Genomic DNA, 15,305 nt, shown 5'->3' on the forward strand with positions numbered 1-15,305 from the left:
CACTTGGTCCGGCCTTGGATCGAACCGCCCGAGGTTTTAAATAGTTGTTCATTTTCGTGCGACAACATTTTGGCGCTAGAAGGAGGGGACTTCCCGACCTATTCAGCCCGAAATCCCTTCTATTCATCTTCTTCTTTTCTTCTACAAACTCAACTTTCTCGAACTTGAGAAAAGATGAGTACTCAACCACCCGTACGTTCTGAGGGCGTGAACAACCCCGAAAACGTCACTGGGACCAAGAAATACTTCTTGCGCTCCCGAGCGCATGGTGACGAAGAGTCGCTCCACGAAGAGAGCTCGACCCGCTCACCATCTCCATCTCCTGATAGCAGGGACAACCGCATCATGGAGCTGGAGGAGAGTATCCGCCAACTAAAGGCGAAGAACGCGAGGTACCACAGCCAACTGGCTACCAAGCAACCCGCGCATAACGCAATGACCCCCAACGGGGATCCTGAGAACCTCAACGAGGAAAGCCACGACCGTGACCCTGACTATGAGGGTACTGGCGATCCAGAGGATATCGAGACTTCTCTCACGAAGGACGGGGGACTCCCCGCCGTGTTTGAAGCCGGTCCTTCGAATCCCCTACCCCGAAAAGGCGACGCGTCGGCTGCTTCTCAAGAGGGAAACTCCCGACGCTCGGCCCTCGACCGACTAGGTCGAAGGGAGAACGTTGAGGAGAGTCAGGGCACGCGGAGAGTGCGCCGTCGCAGACGAAGCCTGCGCCTCCGTATGTCCAGCCCCGATCTTAGGGATCACCTCACCGCCCAACGCATTGAGCGTGGCGATGACTTAAGAGAGCGACTAAGCTCTCGGCCAAACGTCCCCGTAGCAGCCCCAACTAACGGGAACCGCCAAACGGGTCAAGGGTCAAATGAAAGACGACAGGTGACTCCTCCCGAACAGGGAGTTACTCCGACTACCGGTCTCGATGTGATCACAATGATCCACAATCTTCAAAATGAAGTACGAGATCTCCGAGAACACGGAATAGGCGGAAGTGCCTATGGGGTCGTTGAGGAGAAGTCCTCGCCTTTCACGGCTCAGATATTGGCCGAGGTATGTACGGGAAATTTCAAACTCCCGAACCTCGCTCCATATAATGGAAAGGCAGATCCTGCTTACCACATCCAGCACTATGAAACCTGGATGACGATGCAGGGTGTCACTCCCGGCGCTATGTGCCAAGCTTTTAGTCTTACCCTCGCCGGACCCGGCTTCGAGTGGTTCAAGAACTTAAGGCCGGGAAGCATCCGCTCGTTCAAAGACCTGAAGGACATGTTCCTAGCACGGTTCGCTATGTCTATGGTCCAAAAGAAGACCAAGATGTACCTGTGGTCAATCAGGCAAGAGGATGGCGAGTCTCTTAGACGATACCTCGCCCGATTCACTGAAGAATCGAATAAGGTCGACCGCTTTGACGACAAAGACGCAATCACCGCCATCACTGAAGGCTTGCGCACAAGTGACTTCCTTAAGTCCATCGTCGGCCGTGTCCCTTCTACCATGGCCGAGTTAATGACTCGAGCCAAGACCTTCATGGGAGTCGAAGATTACCTCGATGGTCGCAAGGGCAATGATCAAAGCCCTCACCACCGAGACGAGCCTAGCGACGAGCAAGGAAACTCCCGTAAAAGGCGAAACGGAGGAGGTCGAACTTTTGATAGACGACGTCCGATGCCCCAGAAGCCGCGACTTGCGGAAGACTTTAAGGGCTACTCGTCGTTCACACCGTTGAACACAACGCTGGAGCAAATCCTAGCTTTAGCGCGTGACAAGTTCACTCCCCCGGCTCCAATGAACAAAGATCCCGCGACTCGCGATAGATCTAAATATTGCGAGTTCCATCAGGAATACGGTCACTTGACCTCTGAATGCTATAATCTTAAAAGGCAGATCGAGGCATTAATCCAACGGGGTGAGCTAAAAGAGTTCGTGTTACGCATGATTAGCGCTGCGGGCCCCACCTCGAACAGACCACAGTCTGGCAGGGGAGGAGGAACAGCCGCTTCTGCCGACCGAACCACGGCTACTGCCAATGCCAATCCACAACTCCACGTTGTGACCACCATATTGGGAGGTCCACAAGATGGAGATTCGGCCCGACAACGGAAAAAATTCCTAAAGGCCGTGGCTCAAGAAGACGCTGCTATGCACGTCAACCTCACGTATGAAGAACCTCCGTCCGTGCCTCACGAGACGATGCATTTCACCAACAAAGAGGCCAAGCGAGTTGTGCATCCGCACAATGACGCAATTGTGCTCAAAGCCCAAGTAGCTAATAACTTGGTGAAAAGAGTTCTCATCGACAACGGCAGTGCTGCCGACATAATCTTCAAATCCACCCTAGAGCGCATGAAGCTCGGGGGGCTACGCCCAACTCCGACCCAAACGCCTCTATTCGGGTTCACTGGGGAGAGAGTCATGACCGAAGGCATCATCGATCTACCGGTCACCTTCGGAACTCCCGGAGGCATTGAAGTCGTTCACATGGTCCCATTCCTAGTGGTCGACCAAGAGTCCCCCTACAACGTAATCGTTGGGCGACCCACATTGAACCGGCTAAGGGCAATCACTTCAACATACCACCTACTGGTGAAGTTCCCTACCAAGGATGGAATCGGCATCATGGCTGGAGATCAATCCCAAGCCAGAAAATGTTACATCCAAGGAATCGATGGAAAGACCGCTAAAAAGACGGTTAACACGATCTCTCAACTTAGAGATAGCGTCGAGTCGACCAAGGTCCTCCGCGAAGTCCATAAAGACACCTGCATGACACCCAAGTGCAAGGTAACGGCGTCCTCATCAGGGACCCCACACGGTCTACCAGGTCATACATGGACGAGACACCGATCTGTCGCCTGTGGAATGCGGAACACTGGAAGAGAGTACTACCACTAGCCAGCGATCCCCCCATTTTATTTCTTTGCTTTCTAAACATTTAATAAGGCCTACGAGCCAACGTTTTAGGATTTCAAATTTTTTGCAATATTAATAAAGTTCGATGTTTTTCTTTCAAAATCCACTTTATCAAAGATTTTTAATCATCAAAGGTTACACTTGTAAACCCAAAACTCGGGGGGCTAGTGCCATAGGCAATGGTAAGTACGCTCAAAATTCTCTAGAAAGTACGCTCCACAAAAAGAAAGCACGCTCCATCAAAGCAAAACACCCGAACATAAAACGGGAACAAGCGTGCATGAAAGACGCCCCCGCGGCGCGCCCACGAGACATCCCCGAGATGCAGGCTAAAGACGCCCCCGCGGCGCGCCCACGAGACATCCCCGAGATGCAGGCTAAAGACGCCCCCGCGGCGCGCCCACGAGACATCCCCGAGATGCAGGCTAAAGACGCCCCCGCGGCGCGCCCACGAGACATCCCCGAGATGCAGGCTAAAGACGCCCCCGCGGCGCGCCCACGAGACATCCCCGAGATGCAGGCTAAAGACGCCCCCGCGGCGCGCCCACGAGACATCCCCGAGATGCAGGCTAAAGACGCCCCCGCGGCGCGCCCACGAGACATCCCCGAGATGCAGGCTAAAGACGCCCCCGTGGCGCGCCCACGAGACATCCCCGAGATGCAGGCTAAAGACGCCCCCGCGGCGCGCCCAAGAGACATCCCCGAGATGCAGGCTAAAGACGCCCCCGCGGCGCGCCCAAGAGACATCCCAGAGATGCAGGCTAAAGACGCCCCCGCGGCGCGCCCACGAGACATCCCCGAGATGCAGGCTAAAGACGCCCCCGCGGCGCGCCCACGAGACATCCCCGAGATGCAGGCTAAAGACGCCCCCGCGGCGCGCCCACGAGACATCCCCGAGATGCAGGCTAAAGACGCCCCCGCGGCGCGCCCAAGAGACATCCCCGAGATGCAGGCTAAAGACGCCCCCGCGGCGCGCCCAAGAGACATCCCAGAGATGCAGGCTAAAGACGCCCCCGCGGCGCGCCCACGAGACATCCCCGAAATGTAGGCTAAAGACGCCCCCGTGGCGCGCCCACGAGACATCCCCGAGATGCAGGCTAAAGACGCCCCCGCGGCGCGCCCAAGAGACATCCCCGAGATGCAGGCTAAAGACGCCCCCGCGGCGCGCCCAAGAGACATCCCAGAGATGCAGGCTAAAGACGCCCCCGCGGCGCGCCCACGAGACATCCCCGAGATGCAGGCTAAAGACGCCCCCGCGGCGCGCCCACGAGACATCCCCGAGATGCAGGCTAAAGACGCCCCCGCGGCGCGCCCACGAGACATCCCAGAGATGCAGGCTAAAGTCGTCCCTCGCGACGCACCTAAGACGCCTACATGGCGCACGTAAGACGCGTAAAGGCGCAACCCGTAAGACGCCTACATGGCGCAACCTAAGACGCCTACATGGCGCACGTAAGACGCGTAAAGGCGCAGCCCGTAAGACGCCTACATGGCGCAACCTAAGACGCCTACATGGCGCACGTAAGACGCGTAAAGGCGCAACCCGTAAAACGCCTACATGGCGTAACCTAAGACGCCTACATGGCGCACTTAAGACGCCTACATGGCGCAACCTAGGACGCCTACATGGCGCACTTAAGACGCCTACATGGCGCACGTAAGACGCCTACATGGCACAACCATAGCACACCTAAAACGCCTACATGGCGCAACCAAGATGCCTACGTGGCTCATCTAAAACGCCTATACGGCACACCTAAGAAGCCTGCATGGTGCATCTATGCCATCCCTCGCAATGTGCCTAAGGCTCCTAAACGACGCACAAAACCGCTTCTCACGACGCGCTAAGAGTCGCCACAAAGCGTTGAATATGATGACTAAATCGCAACGCACCTGAACCGCCGTACAAGGCGCAGTTCATGCTGTCTTCGCCATCGCCAACTAAACACGATCACCCTCACCTTGGAAGAATCCCCGTTCCATGCGAGTTAATTGAAGCTGCTCGCAAAAACTCGCGAACCTCGCCTCCGAGCAAGAACCTCGCTCGGCCTGAACTAGCCGAGACTTCGCTCCTCGAGTCGAGTCATCCTCCTCGAGTCGAGCTTCGCTTCTCGAATCGAGTCAGTCTCCTCGAGTTGAGCTTCGCTCCTCGAGTCAAGTCATTCTCCTCGAGTCGAGTCAGTCTCATCGAGTTGAGCTTCGCTCCTCGAGTCAAGTCATTCTTCTCGAGTCGAGCTTCGCTCCTCGAGTCGAGTCATCCTCCTCGAGTCGAGTTTCGCTCCTCGAGTCGAGTCAGTCTCCTTGAGTCGAGCCATTCTCCTCGAGTCAAGCCTTGCCCCTCGAGTTGAGTCATTCTCCTCGAGTCGAGCTTCGCTTCCCGAGTCGAGTCAGTCTCCTCGAGTTGAGCTTTGCTCCTCGAGTCAAGTCATTCTTCTCGAGTCGAGCTTCGCTCCTCGAGTCGAGTCATTCTTCTCGAGTCGAGCTTCGCTCCTCGAGTCGAGTCATCCTCCTCGAGTCGAGTTTTCGCTCCTCGAGTCGAGTCAGTCTCCCCGAGTGGAGCTTCGCTCCTCGAGTCGAGTCATCCTCCTCGAGTCGAGTTTCGCTCCTCGAGTCGAGTCAGTCTCCTCGAGTTGAGCTTCGCTCCTCGAGTCAAGTCATTCTTCTCGAGTCGAGCTTCGCTCCTCGAGTCGAGTCATCCTCCTCGAGTCGAGTTTTGCTCCTTGAGTCAAGTCAGTCTCCCCGAGTTGAGCTTCGCTCCTCGAGTCAAGTCATCCTCCTCGAGTCGAGTTTTGCTCCTCGAGTCGAGTCAGTCTCCTCGAGTTGAGCTTCGCTCCTCGAGTCAAGTCATTCTTCTCGAGTCGAGCTTCGCTCCTCGAGTCGAGTCATCCTCCTCTAGTCGAGCTTCGCTCCTCGAGTCGAGTCATCCTCCTCGAGTCGAGCTTCGCTTCTCGAGTCGAGTCAGTCTCCTCGAGTTGAGCTTCGCTCCTCGAGTCAAGTCATTCTTCTCGAGTCGAGCTTCGCTCCTCGAGTCGAGTCATCCTCCTCGAGTCGAGTTTCGCTCCTTGAGTCGAGCCATTCTCCCCGAGTTGAGTCTTGCTCCTCGAATTGAGTCATACACCTCGAGTCGAGCATCGCTCCTCGAGTAGAGTCATATTCCTTAATGTCCAGCCAGTCTCCTTGAGTCGAGTCTAGCCCCTCGAGTTGAGACTTGAGTCGGCTCCCCGAGTCGAGCCTAGCCCCTCGAGTTGAGACTCGAGTCGGCTCCCCGAGTTGAGCTTCGCTCCTTGAGTTGAGACTTGATTCAGTCTCCTCAAGTCGAGCTTCGCTCCTCGAGTCGAGCCTTGAGTCAGTCTCCTCGAGTCGAGCTTCGCTCCTCGAATCGAGCCTCGAGTCAGTCTCCTCGAGTCGAGTCTCACTCCTCGAACAAACGCCTGGAGCGACCTGAAGAACAGGTCAGCCAAGGTAGAGACCCGCGCTCGCGCCTGGGGAATAAGGACCGATCTTCCGAACGCAGACGAAGAAGCGTCACCAAGGCGGGAATGGCGGATGCCCCGTGAGGCCGACTTATGCTTGATGCGTGGTCAAACTTTTAGCGTTTATCCCCGAGCAGTCGAAGCCCTCCGGTGCGGCAGAGCCTTCCGCCAGGTGCCGCTCCGTCTTCTCGAAGCATCAGCCCGCAGCATCAACCTCCGTCTTCGAGACCTCGGAATGAGCACGCCTTTGCAAAATGCAAAAGTGCAGTCGCCTTCCAAGCTGGCCAAGACGGAAGCCATGATCTTCCCCTAATAGGTCACGATTACACAATCATCACCCTGCTAGTCACCGTCGAGTCCCATGGACTCCGGATTGATGACATTATCAAACAAAACGCCATCGAAGGTTAACTCGGGCGTAACATCGCCAAAAGATCAATAAGTCGCGACGCGCCGACACACCTCTACATAAATGCACGCCCTACTCGCGCATGCATATCCCATTTGCTCCGGGGCTAGAGCGACGAACGCAAGCGCGTTCGCCTCGCCCACGTTGAGCTACGCCTCCTATCCGCTTGGATCCTCCTCCACGTGTACATCACACACTCGTGTCGAGAAAGAAGGAAAAGCGAGAGAAAGCACTAGCAATTGTGAGAGTATTCTTTATAATCACAAAAGCTTCGCAACAGTGAAGCTCTGGAAAGTCTATTTTCCTCAAACACCCAACTAGAAGAACAAAAAGTTCATCGCTGGGACGCCTCCCGAGCGACGAACTTGGGGGGCTAATGTTGTCGGTCGTTTTCGGAAAACCCGAGACGCCAAGAAGGCACGTCGCTCAAAGGGCCGATGGTCAGGCCGGAGGTCCTGAAGAGCGGCAGGTCTTCAAGCCTTCGCCTAAACTCTTGACTCCTCGAGTCGAGCTTCGCTCCTCGAGTCGAGCCTTGAGTCAATCTCCTCGAGTCGAGCTTCGCTCCTCGAGTCGAGCCTCGAGTCGCTCCTCGAATCGAGTCACTCTCGCCAAGTAAAAACCCTCATATTTCATGTGGCAAGAATGGTATTCGAAGGCCCGCAAGAGCCCGGCAAGACGAGCCGCTCACTGCGCGCGCAACGCGCTGCACCGGCCAGCCGGGCAGCAGGCAGCGCGCCGCGCCGGCCAGGCAGCGCGCCGCGCCGGTCAAGGAACCCTGCGCCGCGCGTCCCGCGCCGCGCCCGGTGACCCGCGCGCCGCGCCCCCTGCGCCGCGCGCCGCGCGTTGTGCGCCGCCCTTTGTGCGCCGCGCGCGCCGTGCGCCTCCACTTGATGCCACACGCATTCCTAGTCCCACATGGACGAAAAAGGGACCTTCTAAGGCTCCCAAACACCTATAAATACCCTCTCCCATTGAGGGGAAAGCCATCCCAAGATATCCAAGAATATCTAATAATTCTCTTCATCTCTTATCGACACGCTCGATTTCTCTGCCTCTCTGGATGCCATATTTGGCCTGAAGCAGGTTCTCTTCTCTCTCCCTCGTTCTCAAAGGTCCCGAAGCACTCACGGGAACTTCCCGGACGTCGCTCCCTTTGACCGAACGTTCTCCGGTGCTCAAGCACGCCCCTAGGGTTCTCAACTAGAGCTACCCTCGCGCGCCTAACACGCTAGACGCGTACGCGATCTCCGAAGTTTTGAGACGCTGCCGAGGACTCCTCGCGCCCCGTTTCCTTCGTCGAGCACGCCTCTCCGCCAAGGCTCCACGCCTCATACTGCGTCACACACGCTTGAACTACGTTCTGACCTGATCCCACGCACGGGTACGTAGGCAGCCGACAACCAAGGCACGGTCACTCATCCTCCTCACCCCCTACCTCTCCCGAGAGGCGGGTTGATCGGAGAGAACCCTAGCTCGAGACTATCGAGTTCACACTCTTGGCCCGGGTGCGATCACTTGGTCCGGCCTTGGATCGAACCGCCCGAGGTTTTAAATAGTTGTTCATTTTCGTGCGACAACATGTACCCTTTTATTATTGCGAGAAAGTTGACATGTGGGTGATGAACGGATATGGTGTTTCTGATTCCTGATCTATGTTGATTCCACTTGATTCCCATGGAATAGATATGCAGCTTTGACAATACACCTATATTGATGTTTACTTCTTACTCCAATGAACTGGTTTACTATGGCCCACCTTGAGGCCCGACATTCAAACATCTAAACTTCTATGGAGAAGACGTATGCATTAAAGTCATTGCTTTCGCTCCAAGCTTCATCTCTCTCAAGGATATTGTAAAGACAAGCTTTTGCATCACTCGTATTAGAGATTTGCAAATAATAAACGAGCTTCCGTTGTTACAACTAAATTCTTGACTGAATTATGGTTCAATAAATTTATCGAATTAATTTAAAATATATTAAGGTAGTGAGAAATCTCGAAATAAGTAAAAGAAGTATCGAGTTTATCTCAATTAATGAATTATTTTCAAGGAAATATTTCGGAAATTAATTTAAGGAATAAATTCTCAGGAACGAGAATTATTTACGAGAAACTTTAATTATATTTGAATTAATCGAGAACGAACGATAAAATTATAGGTTCGAATCATATAATTATAATCCTTTCGGTTATGGATTTAGTTGAATAATTATATGATAATAACTTAGTTGTAACAATTTTTCAGGATGCATTTGAATTAAAATTGGAACTCGGGGTCAGCGTACAAGAGGTGGCAAGTAAAAGGATTAAGTGAGTAAATATGAGATTATGGTTTGGTATAAATACCGAAACCCCTTTCTCTCTCCTCATTCTTTCTTCTTCTCTTCTTCTTCCTCCACGCGCGCTCACCTGCAGAGAAAAAAGAAAAGAAAAGAAAAAAAGAAACAACGAACAAAACAACACGGTAACAAGCAAAACCACCACCATCAAATCCTTCTCCGACCTTCATCTTCTTCTTCTATCCTCCTCTCTTCCCCGCACAACCCCAAACCACCGAGACCCATCTCGCGCGCGTGTTGCGGCCGGGAAGACGAGGACCTCCGCGAGCGTGAGGACACCGGACCGAGGTAAATCGCTGGAATCAGAGGGAAAGAGCACCAGCGAGGATCAATTAGGTTAGGAAATTCTTATCCCCCAACTTTATTCCAGATTTTAGGGTTTGATTTTTGAGATTTAGGGCTTTTCTGTGAGTTAGGATTTTAGAATTTATGTTCATGTTTTGATGAATTCGGTGATGATTCTACTGGTCATCAGTTGGTGATTGGTTGAACTTGTTGATTCTTTCTTTTGCCTCCTCTGTTGGTCCGATTGAGGTCGTTTCCTCGTGAACCTGTTCTGGCCGATAGTGTTACGTGATACTGAAACTGGGAATTTGTTGTAAATTGTTAGTTTGACTCTAAAATTGTGATGACGGTTTGAATCTGAGAAATCATGGTGACAGATTCTGAGAATTGATGTTATTTTTTTAGATTTAATACTCTGATTTACTGAATTGATTTTATCTGCATGTGAGTTGTATTTATCGAGGGTCTAGGCACTTTTTAGGTGGGCTGTGCAGAGCCCATGGCGGCGGTTCGAGACGGCGAAGACGCTGTCCGAGAAATGGCAGAGCTGCCGCTCGAGCGTCGACGAGGCGGGGCCGGACCAAGCCGAGAATAGGCTGTGTGGGAAAGGCCTTTCGCCTTTGGCTCAGAGACTCACAAAATCTCTGTTTAGTGTTTAAGGCGAGTCGGGGTTTGTTCCAAGTCTCGACTCGAGTTAGTTACAGACCTCTAATTAATTTTATGAGTCGTCCCGAATTAATACATTATTATGTTATTATTATTGTATTCGTTGATTATTCGATTAATTATTTAATGTCATTATCTTATTTTATGTATTAAAACCGAGTTCGACTATAAATTCGACTATTTTGAATTGAAAAAGAATATCAACGAGAAACATTTTATTTAGGCAAGAAATGAAAGAAAGGTTCGAGTACGGACCGAGAGTTCGATTATTTCATAAATGTTTTATCAAATCGAATCCAAAATCTAATTACAAAATAGTTGGACATTTAAAATAAACGGCTTATTTTATTTTAAACGAAAAAGTTATTACTTTATTTATTTATATTCTCAATAGTTATAACTTGTCAATAAAAAGAGACAAGGCAAAAATATTTTTGAGAAAAGTTGTTTCGAGATATTTTTGAATAACTTATGTATGTTAGAAATTTTGAGTGAGAATTTCTTGTACATTCTTTTTTTTTTTTAGTTTCAACCCTCGGGAATCTATTTTAAGCAATGAGCTTTGTCGAGTCGAATGAATAGGTGGTCGAATAGTGTGAGATGTTCTTTTAGTATAGATTAGAGAAGCGACGTCAAGGTATTCTCAGAATAAAAACAGCTATCTAAGTATTATCATAAATTAGTTTTAAAATACGATATTTGAGGTAATAAGTTTTTCGAAATTTTGGGCCCCACCGCCCCTTGGCCCGGGCCTGAGTTGGGTCTATTCACAAAATCCGCTGAAAGATCAAGTAATGTATTATAGGAAAACTAAACACCAATACATATTAATGTATTAAAACCAAGGTTTTACATGCTGTTTTCGATACCGTTTCGAGACTCGTGATATACGGAAAATCGAACATAAAAAATGTGGAAAAGAGAAAATGAAATGCCGTTTTCGATGGAAAATCGACATGCCGATGGAAAACCGAACGGAAATAATATTGCAAAATAAACGAATACATATATATTTATAAATATAGTCTAAATTTAAAACAGTTGAAATCATGCATATCAAAAACAGATGTTCCGTAAAATCCAAGCTACAAACAAAATGTATCAAAAAAGAAAATAATAAGTGTTAAAATAATGTTGTATCGTATTTATTAATATATATATATATATATATATGAATACATGTATATAAATATATTTATGTATTATATATATATATATATATATATATATATATATATCAATTTTTTCAAATTTTATAATGGATGAGTTTTATGTTATAATGTTTTTAAATTATGTATGTAGTAAAATAATAAAAATAAAAATCTATCAGATCCCTTGAAAAAACTACATTCATATATATGTTTTTTTAATTTTATGTTTTTATACATATCTTTTAGTTTCTTTTTTTGGTTAAAAAATACGTTTTGTAGATAGATAATACGTTTTAAAAAAAAAACATCACATATGTCATTATTTTTTAGTACAAACATCAGACTAATAAAGCACTACTTTAACTATTATTTACTTATTTTATTATTTTTCATCCTATCAATAAAATAAATATGATGTGGTAGGCCCATCATCACTTTAGATTCCACTCAAATTAATACGCGCTTTACACCCTCTCTCTTCCTAACCAAATTTTCAGATCTATTCCAAGCAAAAATCACAGATCTACACTCATCTCTCTTCCCCCAGTGTCTTTTCCTTCTTATTTTTCTTCAACATACACCACCATTAATCGTTCACTCTCATCTGCACCATAAAACACCAACTATCATATTTGGCTTTTATTTAAAATCGAAGCCGAACATCGCCGAAAATCGTCGTTTGTCGCCGATTTTTTTACGTTCTACCACTGAAGCGTGGCAAAAGGACAACGACGAGGACAATTTTCGCCGAAACTCTCTGGCGTTCGAAGGGTCTCCACCACGTCTTTTTCTTTTCCCCGATTTTCTTCGAATATTCAACGCTTTTTGGCTGATTTCTGGACCTTTATAAAACGAAAAATGGCGAATTTATTAGCGAAATGACCTATCGTTTCTCGACGAAACGACAAAACATGTCTTCATCGGTCGTTTTTGCTCTGGCAGCTGCTTCGCCGTTGAAAATCGTCGATTTTCGCCGGCATTTAAAACCTTGATTAAAACACCAATACATATTTTTAGGCTTAAATATTAATGTATTAAATATTACGTCATGCAATTTGTAAAAAAAAAAAAAAAAGTATATATTTGATAACAATTATACCAACAAATTTTATCATTTGTTGACATGCATGTCAACAAATTATGGCTATGGTTTATATATGTCAACAAATCTTGTCGTTTGTTGACATATATATCAACATAGTGTGTCATTTGTTAACATACATATGAGTACAAAGACATAAAATTATTTGACAAATTAATATTTGAACCTAAGTGAATATGTTAAAACATGAAAATTATATCAACAAATTATGTCATTTATTGACATGTCAACAAATTGTATCATTTGTTGACATATATATGTGAACAAATCGTCAAACAAGCTTATATATGTTAACATATATAAGACTCAGAGAAAAAATATTCAGAAAAAAAAAGAAGAGGGTAAAATTGTATACAATATGTTCTCTCTCCTAAATTTATTTATAGAATTGTCTAAATTATGGATTTGGTTGGTTATAAAAAATGGGTTTGTAAATGCTAATAGATCCGTCCATTTCCCATTATATAAAGATGATTACAACAAAAATGAGAAAGAAAATATATATAAACAGCTAGCTATTCTTAAGAAGAAGGTATCAAAATCATAAGGCTACCACAGACTGAGCGTATATGTGGCTCTTAAGATTCGCAACTTCATATGGCGATTGGTGAGAAATTGTCTTTCGGCATTGAGTACCCTCTTCAATCGTGGAATCTAATGCAATATCTCTTTATCTGTGGTAGTTTTGAGTCACTCTGTCATGTCTTCTTAAATTGCCGACGGGTTGAGGACATGAGGAAGCAAACTCTTTTCTGGGACCGATTGGAAAGAGTATGTGAGGTTAGGGGTACTGATTTTATCCGCTGGGTCTGGGATGTGCTAAATTCTGATGAGTGCGAGTTGTTCTACTATATGTGTTGGCTGATATAGGAGAACTGGAACAGCTCGGTCGATTAGCGAATCTGACGGTGATGGAGATATCGGGCGCGGCTAGTATATGGCTTCACGAGTTCCAGCCTACCACGAGTGGGCAGAAGCATAATTCGCATGTCCGCCAAAGCTAGAGTGGCGGAAATTGTGGTCGGCGTCAAAGGCCCGAGCAGTTAAACTTAATGTCGACGTTGCTGCACCCGAAGATGCGTATGGGATCAGGATTTGGTGTTGTGATTCGTGATTATATAGGAACTGTCTAGGGGGACACAACGCTCACATAGAGATCGAGTATGAGCCTCTAGTTGCGAAGTGTATCGCGCTGAGAGAAGGCCTCATGTATGCTAAACAGCGTAATATTAGCCTAACTGAGATGGAACGAACTGCGCATGCCTCGTGTTCCTTTGGCACTTTATCTGCTTGACAGTCGTAATCATCTTCACCATCATCCTTTTCTTCTTTAGCTCGTTCTCTTTACATCCTCCTTCTTATGTCTCTTATTCTTCTTTCTTCTTCTTCTTCTTCTTCTTCTTCTTCTTCTTCTTCTTCTTCCTCTTCTCTTTTTTATTCTTCTTCTTTCTTTCCAACTTCTTCCGCCTTGTTCTCACTTTCTTCTGCCTTGTTCTCACAAATCTCATCCTCTTCTGCCTTCTTTTCAACTACTTTATTATTATTATTATTATTATTATTTGAAATTGCTTGTTGTTCTATTATTGGCGCCTCCAACACTTTCTCAGCACTGTCTTCCAACACTATATGCTTTTTCGAAAATGGGTTGGCAGAAAGTATATCCTATTTTTCGACGATATGTTTCCAATCGTCAGACATTGTTTGCATGGTAGCCGATAACTCTTTCCTCCACTTTGAAAACTTTGATCGAAAATCGGATTTCATTGTCGAGATCCGAATCTGTAATTTAGGAGGCATAAAATTGAGAGAGTTAGATTTATGAGGCAAAATATGTAAAGCTATGTCACAATATGGTATTATTTCATGACTATGTTATCACGAAATCATGTCAATTAATTGATAAGATAGTCACGAAATAATACCATTTCGTGACTATGTTGTCACGAAATCATGTCAATTCAGTAATACATAATCACCAAATAATACCATTTTGTGACTATGTTGTGACGAAATCATGTCAATTCAGTTATAAATAGTCACAAAATAATACCATTTCGTGACTGTGTCGTCACGAAATCATGTCAATAATGATTTCTTGATAACATAGTCACGGAATAATATTATTTAGTTAGTAGTGACTATGCCATTCAATAAGCATAAACAGTTTACAATTCAGAGAAATTTACCTTGTGATTTGACGATGAGCTTCCATATTCTTTTTTCTCCTTCCTCTCCTTCTATGATCGGGACGTTTTCACCACAACCAACGCTACCAACGCTGATTCAACCTCACCTCCAATAGGCTTGAACCCGATATGGAAAACAAGAAAACAAGAAATTAGTACCTTTAATGCTTGTACCCTTCTATAAATGCATTTTACGGAATTGACAAATTATTACCTCTTGAAAGCGAAGTTTATGGAGTTATTTCCACAACAGTCCATTTTCTCATCAATGGTCTGTTGTCAATGGTGCCCACAAGAAGAGTAGTAGTGTCTATTTGTGTACATTTGATGTAATATAGTCTTACGAAGACTCTTGCTTGTAATTGCGTATTCATTAATAAAAAGTTGAAACGTTCATTCAATCTTCCTTGTCTGAAGCTTTATGATAAAACCCTAGTCTTTTAGTCCATAAACAAACCAAACAACTTACGAAGAGACAAATGTAGATTTGCATGAACAAACTCTTCGTAGTTTGCTTAAAATGATATATTCGCAATCTTAGGGTCAAAGGACTATTGACCTCAGTATGATTGTTAGAAGAATCTATGATGTCTGGTTATGAGGCATTGAGAGTTGGAGACTCTATAGTTCTTCTAGGTATATTCCGAAGGTACTGAATTGACCAGTGCACTTCTAGAGACAAGATAAGAACAAACCATTTAACCTCTTATGTCTTGAAGTCACTATGTATGAATTGCATCATGCTTACCTTAATCCTGAAATGAGACA

At 46.7% G+C, this 15,305-nt stretch overlaps 1 long non-coding RNA gene across 1 annotated transcript; it reads left to right on the top strand.

The window, feature by feature from the left end:
- Window positions 1-9,182: 9,182 nt before the first annotated feature.
- On the top strand, window positions 9,183-10,253 carry LOC149407745 (uncharacterized). The gene is made up of 2 exons (XR_016301478.1): window positions 9,183-9,483; window positions 9,882-10,253. It is a non-coding gene; the product is annotated as an uncharacterized LOC149407745 (long non-coding RNA).
- The last annotated feature ends 5,052 nt before the right edge of the window (window positions 10,254-15,305 follow it).

The sequence above is a fragment of the Urtica dioica genome, chromosome 1 (genome assembly GCF_054948205.1).
Source record: "Urtica dioica subsp. dioica isolate 48M chromosome 1, U.dioica_male_clone48M_v1_H2, whole genome shotgun sequence".
In the NCBI taxonomy this organism is placed as follows: domain Eukaryota; kingdom Viridiplantae; phylum Streptophyta; class Magnoliopsida; order Rosales; family Urticaceae; genus Urtica; species Urtica dioica.